The sequence below is a fragment of the Bufo bufo genome, chromosome 3 (genome assembly GCF_905171765.1).
Source record: "Bufo bufo chromosome 3, aBufBuf1.1, whole genome shotgun sequence".
NCBI lineage: Eukaryota > Metazoa > Chordata > Amphibia > Anura > Bufonidae > Bufo > Bufo bufo.
The window spans coordinates 278,634,042-278,649,656 of NC_053391.1; the positions used below are offsets into that span (position 1 = coordinate 278,634,042).

Sequence of the window (15,615 nt, forward strand, 5' to 3'; positions counted from 1 at the left end):
AGCGTTTGGTGTTCCTAACAGTCTGTCCCTGCTCCACACAGCAACCTCTCCCTACACTGGCAAAAGACAATGTAAAATTGCGGCCAGATCGGGTTTATTAATAGCGTACGGGGCGTGTCCATGTGCTGAAATGTCTCAATTGGCTGTCCTGTCCCACCTGATGGATGTGTCATGGGTTAAAGTTCGGCGCAATGCAAAAGAATATGGCGCCGGCGGACATGCCATATGTTCGCATGTTCGGCGAATCGCGAACGAGCAAAGTTCGCTGTGAAATGACTGCCGGGTGAACCGCAAGGCCATCTCTAGCTCTTACAGCTCCTGTTTTCCCTGTTCCAGTGCAGTCAGTTTCCTCTGGACCTCATTTGTCTGCCCTATCCCTTACAGTGGAGTTTCTCAATCAGTGCACAATCCACTTTGAACTGCTACCTCATCACTTTCAATCTGATCGATCTAATGTGGCATTCATCATCTCTCATCTGGAGGGAGAGGCCCTGGCCTGGGCAAATCCAATATGGGAGAAAATGAGCAGTAATATGGCTTTATTTATGGACTCTTTCAAAAGGGTGTTTGAAGATCCAGGCCGAGCTTCTTCTGTAGCCTCTTCGCATCCATCACAAGAGCCGGTCTGTGTGTAATTATGCGATCCAGTTCCGCACCTTAGCATCTGAATTGTCATGGAACAAGGAGGCCCCGGTAGTGGTCATTTGGGAGGTTCTATCTGGACGTATTAAGGACAAACTCGCAGGACGAGATGTGCGTACCTCCCTTGAGTCTCTGGTCTCTCTGGCTATAAAAATTTATATACGGTTTTCTGAGTGGGCTCATGAGGTCAGTCGGGAGAAAAGACTTTGCCAATGAATGTCTAGGTCAAATACTTCTCAGCCTCCGTTACCCTTCTCCTTTTCCGGATCATGAACCTATGCAGGTAAATTCCATTTGGCTCCCGGGTGAGGAAAGTCGTCATCGTATGTTTTCTGGACTCTGTCTCTACTGTGGTGGTCCGGGTCACCGTGTCCACAGCTGTCCCCAGAGGTCGGGAAACTTCAGCGCTTAAGGTCATTGGAAGAGGTGGCTGTAGGCAAAAACTGTTCCGCTCTACAGATACCTGTGCTCCTGTTGCTTGGAGGTACCAAGCTCTCCATGTCCGCTTCTTTGGATTCCGGATCTGTGGAGAACTTCATACACCAAGCTATGGTGAATCAACATCACATTCCTGTACGTCTGCCGAAGAATCCCCTGCTGGTGACAGCCGTCAGCAGAAAAGTTTTAACGGAATCAGTGCTTTTCATCACCAAGCTGTTGGAACTGCAAGTAGGAATCCTACATGTTGAGAAGATTTCTCTGTATGTTCTACCAGATCTGTCTCATTCTCTCTTGCTGGGGTTGCCTTAGCTTGGGATGCATGATCCAGTAAATGATTGGAACTGAGGAGAAGTTCTTCGATGGGGACAGCTATGCCAAGGCAAATGTTTACGTTCTATTCAACCTAGGTTTTCTATATCTCTCCCTAATAGTCTGGAGGCTTTGCCGGTGGCCTATCATTCTTTTGTGGATATGTTTAATAAAAAGGAGTCTTTGACATTACCACCCCAACACCCCTACGATTGCCCAATTGATCTTCTGCCAGAAACATCTCCTCCTCGGGTTCGTGTTTATCCTGTCTCCCGCCAAATCACAGGCAACAGCAGATTATATCAAGGAGAATCTCAAGAGGTGTTTCATCAGGAAGTCTTCTTCACCAGCAGGGGCAGGATTCTTTTTTGTAAAAAAAAAAAAAAACTACCATGGTCTTAATAAGATCACCTTAGAAAGTATCCTTTACCGTTAATTTTTTAGTTATTTGACAGACTTCATGGGACCAAGGTCTTCTCTAAGCTGGACTTATGTGGAGCATACAATTTAATATGTATTCTGTGAGAGATAGAACTCCATCTTGTATATCCTATACCTATCTGAACCAGAGTTCAATTAGAGGTTATTAAAATGTTAGACAAGTGTCAGCTCTTTGCAGGCACGCTGGGGGGGGGGGGGGGGGGGGGTTGGGAATTCAGCTGACAACCCCCCCCCCCCTCCTGTTCTATTTGTATAAATGCTAGTTTCTGCTATTCTAAGTTTAAGATCCTCTTTCTGCTAAAGGTTTCATTTCTTCTGTCTCCTTGTGGTTTATGTGACGCACGGCTGTTGGGCGTCTACCAATAAGTATGGTATAAGATTATGTGCTAATGTTAAAATAAAGCAGATTACTGATTACAACCATTGCGTGTATCAGCCTTCTCTGTGCACATTACACTATTTGAATTTGGAACCCATAATCATAGACGCAGGGGTAATTGCCCTCACAAAACTTGGCCCCCAACGTGGGGCTGGACTAATCGGCTCTCCTTCAACACCCCGATAACCACGGTCAGATGGTCAGAGGATGTACAGATCCACTTAAAGCAGCGCTGCAAGGTAAGATACTTTATCTTGCTAAAATCTGTGCCTCATCTTCTGTCTGTCCAAATCGGTGTGGAGTTGGAGTCTAAAAAAAAAAGCTGATTTACAGTCCAGCCTGTTTTTGGTAAAGAACTCTAAAGAGATGATATTCCTATGATTATTGGGTAAGACTTTTTACTATGACGTTTGAGACAGTAGACTGGGATTGCTGACATAGATATCTGCTGTGCAGTATGTTTTGCGGAAAATAAGTAAGAACACCAAAAAGGGAAATCAGGAGCCCTGGAACCCCCTGAGGGGTTGAATAAGTTGAGGCTCAGTGCAGAATACACTAGGTATATAGTGGGGAAGTTCTGTGTTCTGAGTTGGGTTTCCTGGAAAAATAATTTTAGTCTTCTAGAGTACACTGTTACAAGTGAGGAAGCTTTAGGGAAGGACTAAAAGAAACTGACGTCAGGAAATTGTATTCTTTGGTGTTGAATGACAAAACTTGTGGACAACTGAGAGATATGGCTAATAATCTTAGTGTCCCAGAGGGTTACAAGACAGAAAAGACTCTAGTGGAAGTGTGGGAAAAGTTCAAACAAACTTATGGAAGTTGGATTAGGGATCATGGAAGCAATGGAGTTGTTGACATATGTATAAAAGTATGTGAGGTTGAAACTGGGTGTTTGAGAGAGAATGAAGCATCGGTAGCCGGCATAAATGACCTCCGGGGAGTTACGAAAGGCACTTGAGGAGGGGACCGCAGCCCCATGAGAAGGTAAGCAATCTTGCCTGCCTCTAATAGCTTTGTTTCGTTATATCACGGCTGTCTGTCTGCTGGACGATGATCATACTGTGAGTAGTAACTGGTGTTGACATTTTGGGTCTTTAGAACCAGACTAAGAAGGAACATTTACTCTATTGTGGATATTCTTCTCTGTGTTTTCTGTGGTTTGTGTTGTGTGTCAGGCGCCTCCCAGGTAGCAATTAACCAGGGCAAGAGAATTCCCCTGGCAGGAGGTTGTGCTTTGAGCGCAGGGACGGGACTGATGGAGACCATAAGAGATTTCTGCCTGTGAGAGTCTGAAGTAATTGCCAGACGAAGGGGCAGAGAGGGTGGCCCGACCGGCAGGCCAACTGTGGAAGCCGGGGAATAATCCTGTCTGCCAGTGAGGTGAGCCCTGCTTGTTGTTAAAGGGGAGGTGCCACTTGTTTTAGTCTTGTTAATGTTCAAGTGGGTAAACAAGAAGTTGAAAAGTTTATCTTTATTGTGTATACTTGTTGATTGTGTCTCCCCTCAGAAGAAAAAAAAAAACTGTGCAATGTAGCAGAGGAAATTCCCGTACTGATTCTTTGAAGTTGCGACTCATCAAGTCCGGTTGTTACTGCCATCCCTCTAAGGGAGTGAGAAGTGTTTGGGTTAAATGTACATGCAAGGATTACTGCTGCAGAACCCGTAGGAACTCTGTTTGCTGAGATAGAGAACATATGGAGATGGAGAGTTGGGTACTTGTAAGGGACACCCCGTGTTGAGGTTATTATAGATCTAATGGGTCCCCAAGGTGGTCTGTGCTTACATCCTGACTAGGTGAACCAGAAGGACTGTCCGAGGGAGAATGATCTAGAGTAGATGAACCAGAAGGACTGTCTGAGGCAGGAGGACCTAAGGTAACGACTGAACTAGGTGTACCAGAAGGATTATGATCCGAGGGAGGATGACCTAGGGGAAGCCCGGCCGGCAAATTATGTAATTCAGGATTTGGGGTGTTAAAGTGCCTTGTGAGCCAGACCCAAATCCTGGGATTGGACTGAGACAGACCTTGGGAACCATACCAAACAAGTCCGGGGAGTAGAAGAGGAAAACTTCCAGACAAATAGTGAGAGAGAGAAAGTAGGAAAGAGTTTCTTGCAGCCTTATCAGTTAAGCCCTTGTTATGTACCGGCTGTGGGATTTATGGGAGAAACAGTCCGTGAATCTGAGCCAGTTAAACTAAAGATAAGACAGTACGGTTGTTACCCAATTGTTACTAAAGAAGAATCCCAGTTAAGGGGCCGCCTGTCAGTTACAGGATGGTTCATGTTGCTAGAGAAGTTAACAAGATGACAATTTTGAAAATCCCAGATAGAAGGGAGGCTGTTGAAAGGATTCAAGTGCCCAAAGGAGCACAAAGCCTAAGGGGGCTGGTGTCATACTGTTGCCCCTGGATTAGACATGCCTCCATGTTAATGCAGCCTCTGTGTGATTGTCTGTTATCTGACCCATTTCACCTGACAGAAGAGGCAGTGAATACTTTTCATACAATGAAGCTGTGCATAACCTCAGCCCCAGCCCTGAGTATTCCAAAATATGATAAGGAACTTAACTTGTTCTGTTCTGAAATTCAGGGTCATAGTCAGCCAGGTTAGACCCTGTTGCCCGCGGCGCCCCCTCCTGTGTCAGGGCAGTCGCGGCAGTGCAGGCAATGAAATTAATGAGCAGTTGTGAAGACATGGCAGTTTCTGTGTATAGATAGCACCCACACTTGCCCCCCCCCCCCCCCCACAATTTCCTTTTTAGCAATCAGTTTGAGTTTAAGGAAGTGCAGGGGGGGATGGAAACATACAGTTGTGCAAACACATAGGACATACTCACACAAGTGCAACCAAACCATATTTCTACGGCTAGACAACTCAGACTAATGTGCACTCCTCATTTCTTTAAAAAAAAAAAATACTACTCTAAATCCTGTTATTTTGTTACCAATCACAGATTCAGAAATGGGGGAGGGTAGCACAGGTAGCCTTTTGTCTGAATTAGCTGAAAATGCTTCTTATGATTGTATACAGTTGATGCAACAAGAAACTTCTGGATTTTCTCATAAAAAACCTCTTGATAACCCTGATTTTGAGTGTTTTGTAGATGGAAGCAGGAATATGGGAGAGAATGGCCAGTTCCACACTGGATATGCAGTGGTCACACAGCATGAGGTAGCTATTACTGAACCACTCCCTCCACACATGTCTGGGCAGGAGACAGAGCTGAAGGCACTCACTGAGGCGTGTAAATTGGCTCAGGGGAAGAAGGTGAACATCTATACAGATTCTAGGTATGGTTTTGGTATTACACATGACTATGGACCCATATGGCGGCCTAGAGACTTTCTAACCTCTGCAGGTCAGCCCATTAAAAACAAAACAAAGACTCCGTGTTTGAACTAATAAACTCCCTACTGCTTCCAGAGGAAGTAGCCATTGTCAAGGTTAAGTCACATACCAGACAACAAACCTGTGAGGCTAGGGGCAACAACAGGGCAGATGGGGCTGCAAAAGAGGCAGCAGTGAAGCCTTGGAAACCCGAGGTAATCCCTGTCGGAGTCCTGGAGCCTCACCACATGTCTGAAGATGTGTTGATTAAACTGTCTGCATAGGCAGATGAAGGAGAAAAGACCTCCTGGACTCAGAGAGGAGCAGTGCCGAATGGGCAGGGACTCTGGGAAGTGTCAAGAAAAATATGCCTACCCAGAGCCCTCTATCCTATGATGGCTCAGGGGGCCCACGGGCCCACTCACCTATCGAAAGGTGCCATGGTAAGTGTGGTTAATACAGGGTGGATTGCTCCAGGGTTTTCTCTGTGCACTGAATAACCCCAGTCAAGTGGTGAAGATTCCAAGCAAGCACCCCCCCCCAGGCCACTTTACCCGTTTCAGAGACTGCAGATAGACTATATACAACTACCAAAGGTAGGTGTGTATGAATTCGTTCTCGTGTGTGTTGATCTCTTTTCAGGTTGGCCGGAAACCTTCCCAATAGCCAAAGCAAATGCCAAGAATACGGCAAAGAAACTGGTCAGTGAACTGATATGCAGGTATGGTGTTCCTGAAGTCATTGAGTCAGATAGAGGTTCTCATTTCGCAGTTGAAGTGAAGAGGGAAGTTATGCAAGCATTAGGGGTGATCCACGCTTTCCGAGGTGAGCGTTTGAATGGATAAAAGGCCATGCGGGAGATCCAGAGGCCCTGGACAGAGTGCTTGCCTCTGGCTCTGTATTCAGTAAGGACTACCCCAAACAAGAGGACAGGGTTGTCCCCATTTGAGATCCTGTTTGGAAGTGCCCCCAGGTTAGCGTTGTACTTTCCCCAGCAGCTGCAGATGAATAATGACAGTCTGACCAGTTACATACGGGCCCTCACAAAAAGGTTAGAATACACGCATAAACAGGTGTTTGCTTCATTTCCAGATCCTGACTTAATAGAAGGAACTCACAACTTGCAGCCCAGAGACTGGGTGGTGATAAAAAGACATGTGAGAAAAGGACTAGTTCCATGATTCGATGGTCCATTTCAAGAACTGTTGACCACCCACACCGCTGTAAAGGTTGAAGGAAAACCCAACTGGATACACGCTTCTCACTGCAAGAAAGTCTTGGAACCACAGGATGAAGGTCCTTCTGCTGACAGTGTGTGAGTGTGTCAGCAGTGTTTCGTCCACTGAATGATGAATGGGACAATGTTCTGATACAGCACCGTCAGGTGTTGTTTGAAGGAATGAATGAAAAGTGACAGACTGTTGGATCTGTACTCACAGTCCTGTGAGTTCATCCAGTATGCCCTATTTTGTCATGCCCCTCAGTTTATCTGAATTGACTGAACTGGCCAACTCTACTATCTTTTTCACAGGCATGAAGCAGGTTAAGTCCAAACTAAAAACAGGGAGATACCCTTACCCGTTGCAGGATGGGCTGAGCCCCCCTGGTTCGTAGTAAACAGATTAGGGCCACCAGCTGATTATAGCTCTACCCCCTGGAACGAGAACATGTGGTGCAATGTGTCATGCTTTCCTGTAGTTGTTTGCAATTATGGTCGAAAGGTATGTCTTTTAGTCCTCATGACAAATTCGTCTGCAATGACTGGTGTTGGTATAGATCCTGTAAAGGGTAAGAATCTGGCCTGCAACAACCGTACCTTAGTTGATTTAAATGCTGGAATAACCTCTAACTCCTCAGAGGGTCAGGAAAAGGGACCAGAACTGGCAGAAGGTGTCCGACTGGCCAAATTGATAACTCAGTTGTTTAATAGTACGGTGGTTGCAGTCCCAGAAGATATATTCCTGGTCTGTGGGCATAAGGCATACTAATGGTTGCTGAGAAAAGTCACTGGTTTATGTACAATCGCCCGGCTTACTCCTGCAACCTTTATAATACCCCATTCTGACATAGATAGGTTTATTAATAAAGTTTGTAAGAAGGGGATACAATATTGAGATTATTGAGAGTATCTGTGGTACTGTTCCCCCTGAAGGGAATCCTTAGGGCAGAATAGGATTAGCTTGTTCTGAAGTACCTTTGGGCGGTAACAGTTCACAGATTTCTCAAAATGGGGGAATTGTGAGAGATAGAACTCCATCTTGTATATCCTATACCTATCTAAACCACAGTTCAATTAGGAGGTTATTAAAATGTTAGACAAGTGTCAGCTCTTTGCAGGCACGCTGGGGGGGGGGAATTCAGCTGACAACCTCCCCCCCTCCTGTTCTATTTGTATAAATGGTAGTTTCTGCTATTCTAAGTTTAAGATCCTCTTTCTGCTAAAGGTTTCATTTCTTCTGTCTCCTTGTGGTTTATGTGACGCACGGCTGTTGGGCGTCTACCAATAAGTATGGTATAAGATTATGTGCTAATGTTAAAATAAAGCAGATTACTGATTACAACCATTGCGTGTATCAGCCTTCTCTGTGCACATTACACTATTTGAATTTGGAACCCATAATCATAGACGCAGGGGTAATTGCCCTCACATATTCATGTCAGTGACGAGTGGAAGACAGCCTTTAATACCAGGGATGGTCATTATGAATACCTTGTTATGCCGTTCGGCATCAGTAATGCCCCTGCTGTCTTCCAGGAGTTTGTCAATGATATTTTCGAGACCTGCTCCATTCTTGTGTTGTTGTCTATCTAAATAATATTCTTATTTTTTCTCGGGACATCAGAACTCATCGCAGGCATGTGCAGATTGTCTTACAACAGTTAAGAGAAAATCGTCTATATGCTAAATTGGAGAAATTGTCCTCAAAAAGTCATCCTTGCCCTTCCTGGAATTCATTATCTCGGATCAGGAACTGAAAATGGATCTGGAAAGGTGGCTGCAATGAACGACTGGCCTCGTTCCTCCGGTCTGAAGGCAATACAGAGGTTCTTGGGTTTTGCCAACTATTAGCGACAGTTCATCTGTAATTTTTCTTCTTTGACAGCTGCAATTACTGTTCTCACTAGGAAGGGTGCCAATACCAAACAATGGTCCCCTGAAGTGGAGTTGGCATTCTCTTCCCTCAAGAAGGCCTTCTCTTCAGCCCCAGTCCTTAGACGCCCAGGGTTCATTGGTCTCTCATCTTTTCCTGATTTAATTTCCAGCTTGATGCCTGGCCCTTTGACAAAAATCCCAATGCCGATACTCTTTCCAGGTCATTCGGAACCATGGATATGGAAGATGACCCCCATTTTATCATTGAACCAACTAAAGTAGTCCCAGTAGCTCCAGTTAACCTGTCCAAGGTCCCCCCAAGTAAGATCTTTGTTCCACAGTCTGAAGGCAAGAAAGTTTTGCTGTGGGGACATGCATCCGAGATTGCTGGCCATCCAGGTCAAAGTGGGACCTTCAATATCATCTCCTGACATTACTGGTGGCCATTCATGTCAATGGATATTAGTGACTTTGTGGCTTCCTGTACCTTAGGTGCCCAGAATAAGTTACCTAGGTTGAAACCTCTTGCCACTATTATTGCCACTACCAGTGCCTGAGATCCCCAGGCAGCATATTCGTATGGACTTTTGACCGATTTACCTGTCTCTAATGGTCGCACAGTCATCTAGGTTGCATATTAATTTACTGTTTTTCATGCTTCATATTTTCTGTCTGCATTGCCTAACTACGATTCTGCCTGCCGTCTGCTACTTAGATTACCTGGACTACTGACCCCTGCATTGCCTGACTTCGATTCTGCCTGCCATCATCTGTAAGTTCGTCTGGACCTCTGACCTTGCACAGCCTGATTACAAGTCTGCCTGACCCAGTATACTGTATTACTCTGAACTTTGTTTAGCCTTTGTATCAAGTGACTTTTGTCTACCTTCTGCCAGTAAAAATTATCTGTTCGGTTACTCTGCTTCTGTTGTACTCTGTACACCTTTCTGCAGTTAGCTGCTTTCTGGGTGACTGGTATAAACACTGATGTCCTGACTCTAGGAGTGAGCAGTCAGCAATATTGGGCTAATTCCTAGTCCACTATCAGCTGACCCAGATGATCCACATCAGCAAAGGTTAACAGCAAATCAAAGCACAATGTTTATTACCCTGATTCTACAGTTAACAGAAACACTACATATGTGGTCATAAACTGATTGCTGTAAAGGCACACCCCATGGCAAGAAAAGAACGAGCGCCATTTGGCTTCTGGAGGGCATTTTTCTTGTAGAAGATTTTACTAGAATAGTTTTCCGAGGTCCCCTTTTTAGGAAGGCGCAAGGGACTGTCGTTGATGGAAGGTATGTGTCACCGAGGTTCCTGGCTTCGGTGGAGTAAGAGCCAGTTTTCATGTGTCAGCAGTAGTTGCTATTTGACACCTTGCTATTTAGTATAGCTGTAATAGCTGATCTGGGATGGCTCTTACTGGGAGTAGTCAAAGTGCTGAGTGGGTGACTACTCCCCACATTCCAGGCCAGGTCTTCACTGGCCTATATAAAAAACCCAGACAGCAGTGTCATCTGGTGGTAATTACCTCTCTCTCTGACAGAGGATCTCTGACAATCGCTGGATTGGGATCTGAGCCATGTGCTAGGCTGGAGGCCTGAGTTTGGGAGGTCTGCTCTGTCCTGAGCAATGCCGATCGGATGTGAACTAACACCTAGGATAACAGGTGACTGTTTTGCTGTATGAACTGTCTAAATGTGAACGAACACCAAAACTGTAAATGGACTGTCGTACTGTTTTGTTGCCATAAGTGTTAATAAAACACTGACGTTTTTGAGTTACAAACTGGTCTTTGGCTCTATACTGCGTCCGCTTGTCCTGTCTACCAGAGCGAATCCCCACAATTTATATATATAATAGTGGACTCTGGACAATAAGGTTTTTTCTTCTTTGATTTTGTAGTGAGCAACAATGTTAGCTTTTATTGTGGCTGTTAAGTCTATGGGTGACCTGTAGGCATTTTTGATCGGTTCAATACACCTCCTTTAGTAACATGGTAACATAGTATATAAGGCTGAAAAAAGACATTTGTTCATCCAGTTTGGCCTGTTATCCTGCAAGTTGATCCAGAGGAAGGCAAAACAATCCTGTGAGGTAGAAGCCAATTTTCCCCACTTTAGGGGGAAAAAATTCCTTCCCGACTCCAATCAGAATAACTCCCGGGATCAACAACCCTTCTCTAGTAGCTATAGCCTGTAATATTATTACCCTCCAGAAATTCATCCAAGCCCCTCTTAAATTCTTTTTTTATTGTACTCAATATCACCTCTTCCTCAGGCAGAGAGTTCCATAGTCTCACTGCTCTTACCGTAAAGAATCCTTTTCTATGTTTGTGTACAAACCTTCTTTCCTCCAAACGCAGAGGATGTCCCCTCGTCAAAGTCACAGTCCTGGGGATAAATAGATGATGGGATAGATCTCTGTACTGCCCCCTGATATATTTATACATAGTAATTAGATCTCCCCTCAGTCGTCTTTTTTCTAACGTGAATAACCCTAATTTTGATAATCTTTCAGGGTACTGTAGTTGCCCCATTCCAATTATTACTTTAGTTGCCCTCCTCTGGACCCTCTCCAGCTCTGCTATGTCTGCCTTGTTATTTAGTCTGTTTGTCACGGATCAGCGGGTGTGAGCCCACTGTGCCACTGACTGGCTAAACTCTGGAGGGGCGTGTCTAAGCAACTACCTGATTTTCACTAGAGCCTCAGATGGGGAGGACAGACTTGAGCCATTAGGGTAGCTGTCAGGGGCTATTCCAGAGCTATCCCCGAGTCAGTGGCAGCTGGTCCAGGCAGACCAGGAGGTACCTGAGTAGGTACCAGAAGTACAAGCGCAGTCAGGCGGGCAGAGACGTTACCAGGACCAAAGGTGCAGGACTGAAGGATAAGGCAGAGACGTGGTCAGACAGGCCATAGGTCAGGGCAGGCAGCACAGGTACAGGTCAGGCAATCCGGATCGGCAACAGGAGAGACAAAGCAATCAGGCATGGATCAGATGATAAGCAGAGTCCAGGAACGAAGTATAGCTCAGGACCACACAAGAGTATCCGGAACCGGCAAACTCAAGGACCTTGACACTGAGGCATCTGGGAAGGGGGCTGAGCCACTTAAATACATGCAGGAGAGCCAGAGTTGGTCAGCGAGGTCACCTGACCTAACCCACACAGCCCAGGGAGTGATGCGCTCTGCCCTTAGAGCAATGTAACACAAAACCAGCTGAGCTCATGCTGTGTCCAGGGCTGAGTGGAAGCTGTGGAGCGCAATCCTCAGAAGCAATAACACCTACAGAAACAGAGCCCAGGACCGCAGCGGTGAAATGGGAAGCACCGGCCACAGGTCATCGCTGAGCGCAGTGCCCGGGACCGCGGCAATAAGTGGGGGAACAGCAGCCACTGTTACACTGTTAATTGTGTCAGGGACATGAAGACAATTTTTGCAGTTCAAAACCCCGCGTTTGCATCCGTCACACAGAAATAGAATTGTAAATTTGTGACTCTTTGAGGAGACGGACCAGATTGTGGTGGAACAAAGCCGCACTTGAGAATTATTTACAAAAAAACATCATACCACATGGTTTGCGGATTAAAATTTTTCCTACATTGGAAGTGGAAGATCCTCTGTTTGTGAGTAAATGGGAGGATACCCTCACCAAATGCTCACAACTGTTGATTGAGTTATTAATTGGAGCAGATTGAAAGGCCTTGGAGAGTGTGGAAAAAGATATTGACAATTTAAAAGAAAAGATACAACAACTATTGACAAAGGAAGAAATTGAGAAATTTGATAAGACCCTAGAGGAGGATTTGAGGAAGTTGGAAAAAGACATACAAACGATCAAATCTAATAAATTTCAGAGAGATCTGAGTGACTACCAACAGAATAAGGTATTTAAGTGGCAAAGAAGCAATATAAGAGCATGTTCCCAATCAATTGCCTCTCTCACATCAAAGGAAGAATGTGGGGCTTCTTTTTTAGGCGGAGGCCTGGAATCTGGACAAGGTCCAGGTTCAGAAAAACAAAACTACAACTTACGTACTCCAGCTCAGAAAAGAAAAAAACTGAAATATAAACAACAAGGAGAAGGTAATTAAAGTGGTTATCCGAGTTAAATAAATATATGGCCTTATGCTTTATTACCTACCTAATAATACATTTTCCAATTATGTTTTTTTATGTCCTTTCTTCTCTGATGTTGGCTGTGAAAATGAAAAATGTAACTTTTTTCCAGAAAATTGACTTTAGGCCCAAATTTTTCACTTCACAAGGGGGAACTGGAGAAAATGCACTCCGTAATTTATTACCCATTTTCTCCTGATTACAGCAATACCCCATTTGTGCTAGTAGAATGCTATATGGGTGTACCATAGGGTTTAGAAGGAAAGTAGTACCAAATGGCTTCTGGAAGGCAGATTTCTCTGGAATAATTGACAGGCGCCATCTTGCAATTGAACACACCCTGAGATGGCCCTAGAGTGGAAAACCCCAAAAAGTGACCCCATTCTGGAACCTACACCCCTCAATGAATATTTCAAGGTGTGTAGTGAGCACTTTAACCCATCAGGCGTTTCACAGAATTAGGAAACGCTTGGCTGTGAAAAAAAAAAAGACAATTTCTTTTTTCCAGAAAAAGTTGATTTACACCCACGTTTTTCACTTTCAAGGGGTAACAGGACAAAATGCAACCCACATTTTGTTCCCCATTTCCCCTGAATACGCCAACACCCCATATGTAGGGTTGAGCGAACCCGAACTGTAAAGTTCGGGTTCATACCGACCTTTGGGAATTTTTGGACCTCGGACCCGAATTCAAACTCTTCAGTAAAAGTTTGGGTTCGGGTTCGGTGTTCGGTGAGTTAATGGCGCTTTTTGAAAGGCTGCAGAGCAGCCAATCAACAAGCGTTTAACTCATGTGCCCTTAGAAGCCATAACAGCCATGCCTACTAATGGCATGGCTGTGATTGGCCAGTGCAGCATGTGACCCAGCCTCTATATAAGCTGGAGTCACGTAGCGCTGCACATCACTCTGCTCTGATTAGTGTAGGTATAGGATGCTACTGCTGTGAGGAAGAGAAGTGCTTGTTAACTCAGCGATCTACAGTCCTGATCAAAAGTTTAAGACCACTTGAAAAATGGCAAAAAATCATATTTCACATTGTTGGATCTTAACAAGGTTCCAAGTAGAGCTTCAACATGCAACAAGAAGAAATGAGAGTGAGACAAAAAAAAATTTGAGCATTCAATTTAATGAAAGCAACGAATAAACTGAAACAGGCTGTTTTTCAGCTGATAAAAATTTTAGGACCACACCTCCAAAAAAACCCTAAACCCCCCAAAACAGAAATCCAACTTCCAAACATGAACAAAATTTGTTTCGGCATGCTTGATGCTAGCGTTTCCATGATGTGAGTGGGAACATTTCTCCAAGTGGTGAAGACGGCCGCACGAAGGCCATCTACTGTCTGAAACTGTTGTCCATTTTTGTAAACTTCCCTTGCCATCCATCCCCAAAGGTTCTTAATTGGATTTAGATCCGGGGAACACGCAGGATGGGCCAAAAGAGTGATGTTATTCTCCTGGAAGAAGTCCCTTGTCCTGCGGGCATTGTGTACTGTAGCGTTGTCCTGTTGAAAAACCCAGTCGTTACCACACAGACGAGGGCCCTCAGTCATGAGGAATGCTCTCTGCAACATCTGGACATAGCCAGCGGCCGTTTGACGCCCCTGCACTTCCTGAAACTTCATTGTTCCACTGAAGGAAAAAGCACCCCAGACCATTATGGCGCCCCATCCACTGTGGCGCGTAGAAAACATCTCAGGTGGGATATGCCTGTCATGCCAGTAACATTGGAAACCATCAGGACCATCAAGGTAAAAAAAATTCTAATCAGAGAATAAAACTTTATTCCACCTTTGAATGTCCCATGTTTGTCCAAACGAGCAGTTCTGTGGCGTTCTGCAATTTAAGCCAGAAATGCAGCAATAATTTTCTGGGTTTTAAAAAACACCCTTTTTGGGCAAAATACAAAATTTTACAGCCCTTGCTGCATCTGTCAGTGTGAAATTCAAGTGTTATATACTGCTGTCATATTCTGTTATTAAAAAAACTCCCATTTAGGGCAAAATCCTAATTTTGTGGCGTTTGCTGCATCTGTCATTGTTAAATACAAGCTTGAAATACAGCAATAATTTTCTGGTTTTAAAAAACACCAATTTTTGGCAATACCCTCCATCTTGGGCCTATGCCGCATTAGTCAGTGTGCAATTTAAGCTTGAAATACAGCAATAATTTTCAGGGTTTTAAAAAACACCCTTTTTTGTAGAGTTGAGCGAACACCTGGATGTTCGGGTTCGAGAGGTTCGGCCGAACTTCCCGGAAATGTTCGGGATCCGAACCCGACCCGAACTTCGTCCCGAACCCGAACCCCATTGAAGTCAATGGGGACCCGAACTTTTCGGCACTAAAAAGGCTGTAAAACAGCCCAGGAAAGGGCTAGAGGGCTGCAAAAGGCAGCAAAACGTAGTTAAATCCCCTGCAAACAAATGTGGATAGGGAAATGAATAAAAATAAAAATAAAATAAATAAAAATTAACCAATATCAATTGGAGAGAGGTCCCATAGCAGAGAATCAGGCTTCATGTCAGCAGAGAATCAGTCTTCATGTTATAGCAGAGAATCAGGCTTCATGTCACCCACCACTGGAACAGTCCATTGTCAGATATTTAGGCCCAGGCACCCAGGCAGAGGAGAGAGGTCCCATAGCAGAGATTCAGGTTTCATGTCAGCAGAGAATCAGTCTTCATGTCATAGCAGAGAATCATGCTTCATGTCACCCACCACTGGAACAGGCCACTGTCAGATATATTTAGGCCCCGGCACCCAGACAGAGGAGAGAGGTCCCATAACATAGAATCTGGCTTCATGTCAGCAGAGAATCAGTCTTCATGTCATAGCAGAGAATCATGCTTCACGTC

The 15,615-nt window shown here is 44.7% G+C and overlaps 1 protein-coding gene and 1 long non-coding RNA gene across 2 annotated transcripts in view; one reads left to right on the top strand and one right to left on the bottom strand.

Moving 5' to 3' along the window:
- UHRF1BP1 (UHRF1 binding protein 1) overlaps positions 1-15,615 on the bottom strand; it is a 944,367-nt gene that overhangs the window by 117,698 nt on the left and 811,054 nt on the right. The window lies entirely within an intron of this gene.
- Positions 5,471-6,845, top strand: LOC120995141. Its single transcript, XR_005777539.1, has 3 exons — positions 5,471-5,507; positions 6,187-6,265; positions 6,637-6,845. It is a non-coding gene; the product is annotated as an uncharacterized LOC120995141 (long non-coding RNA).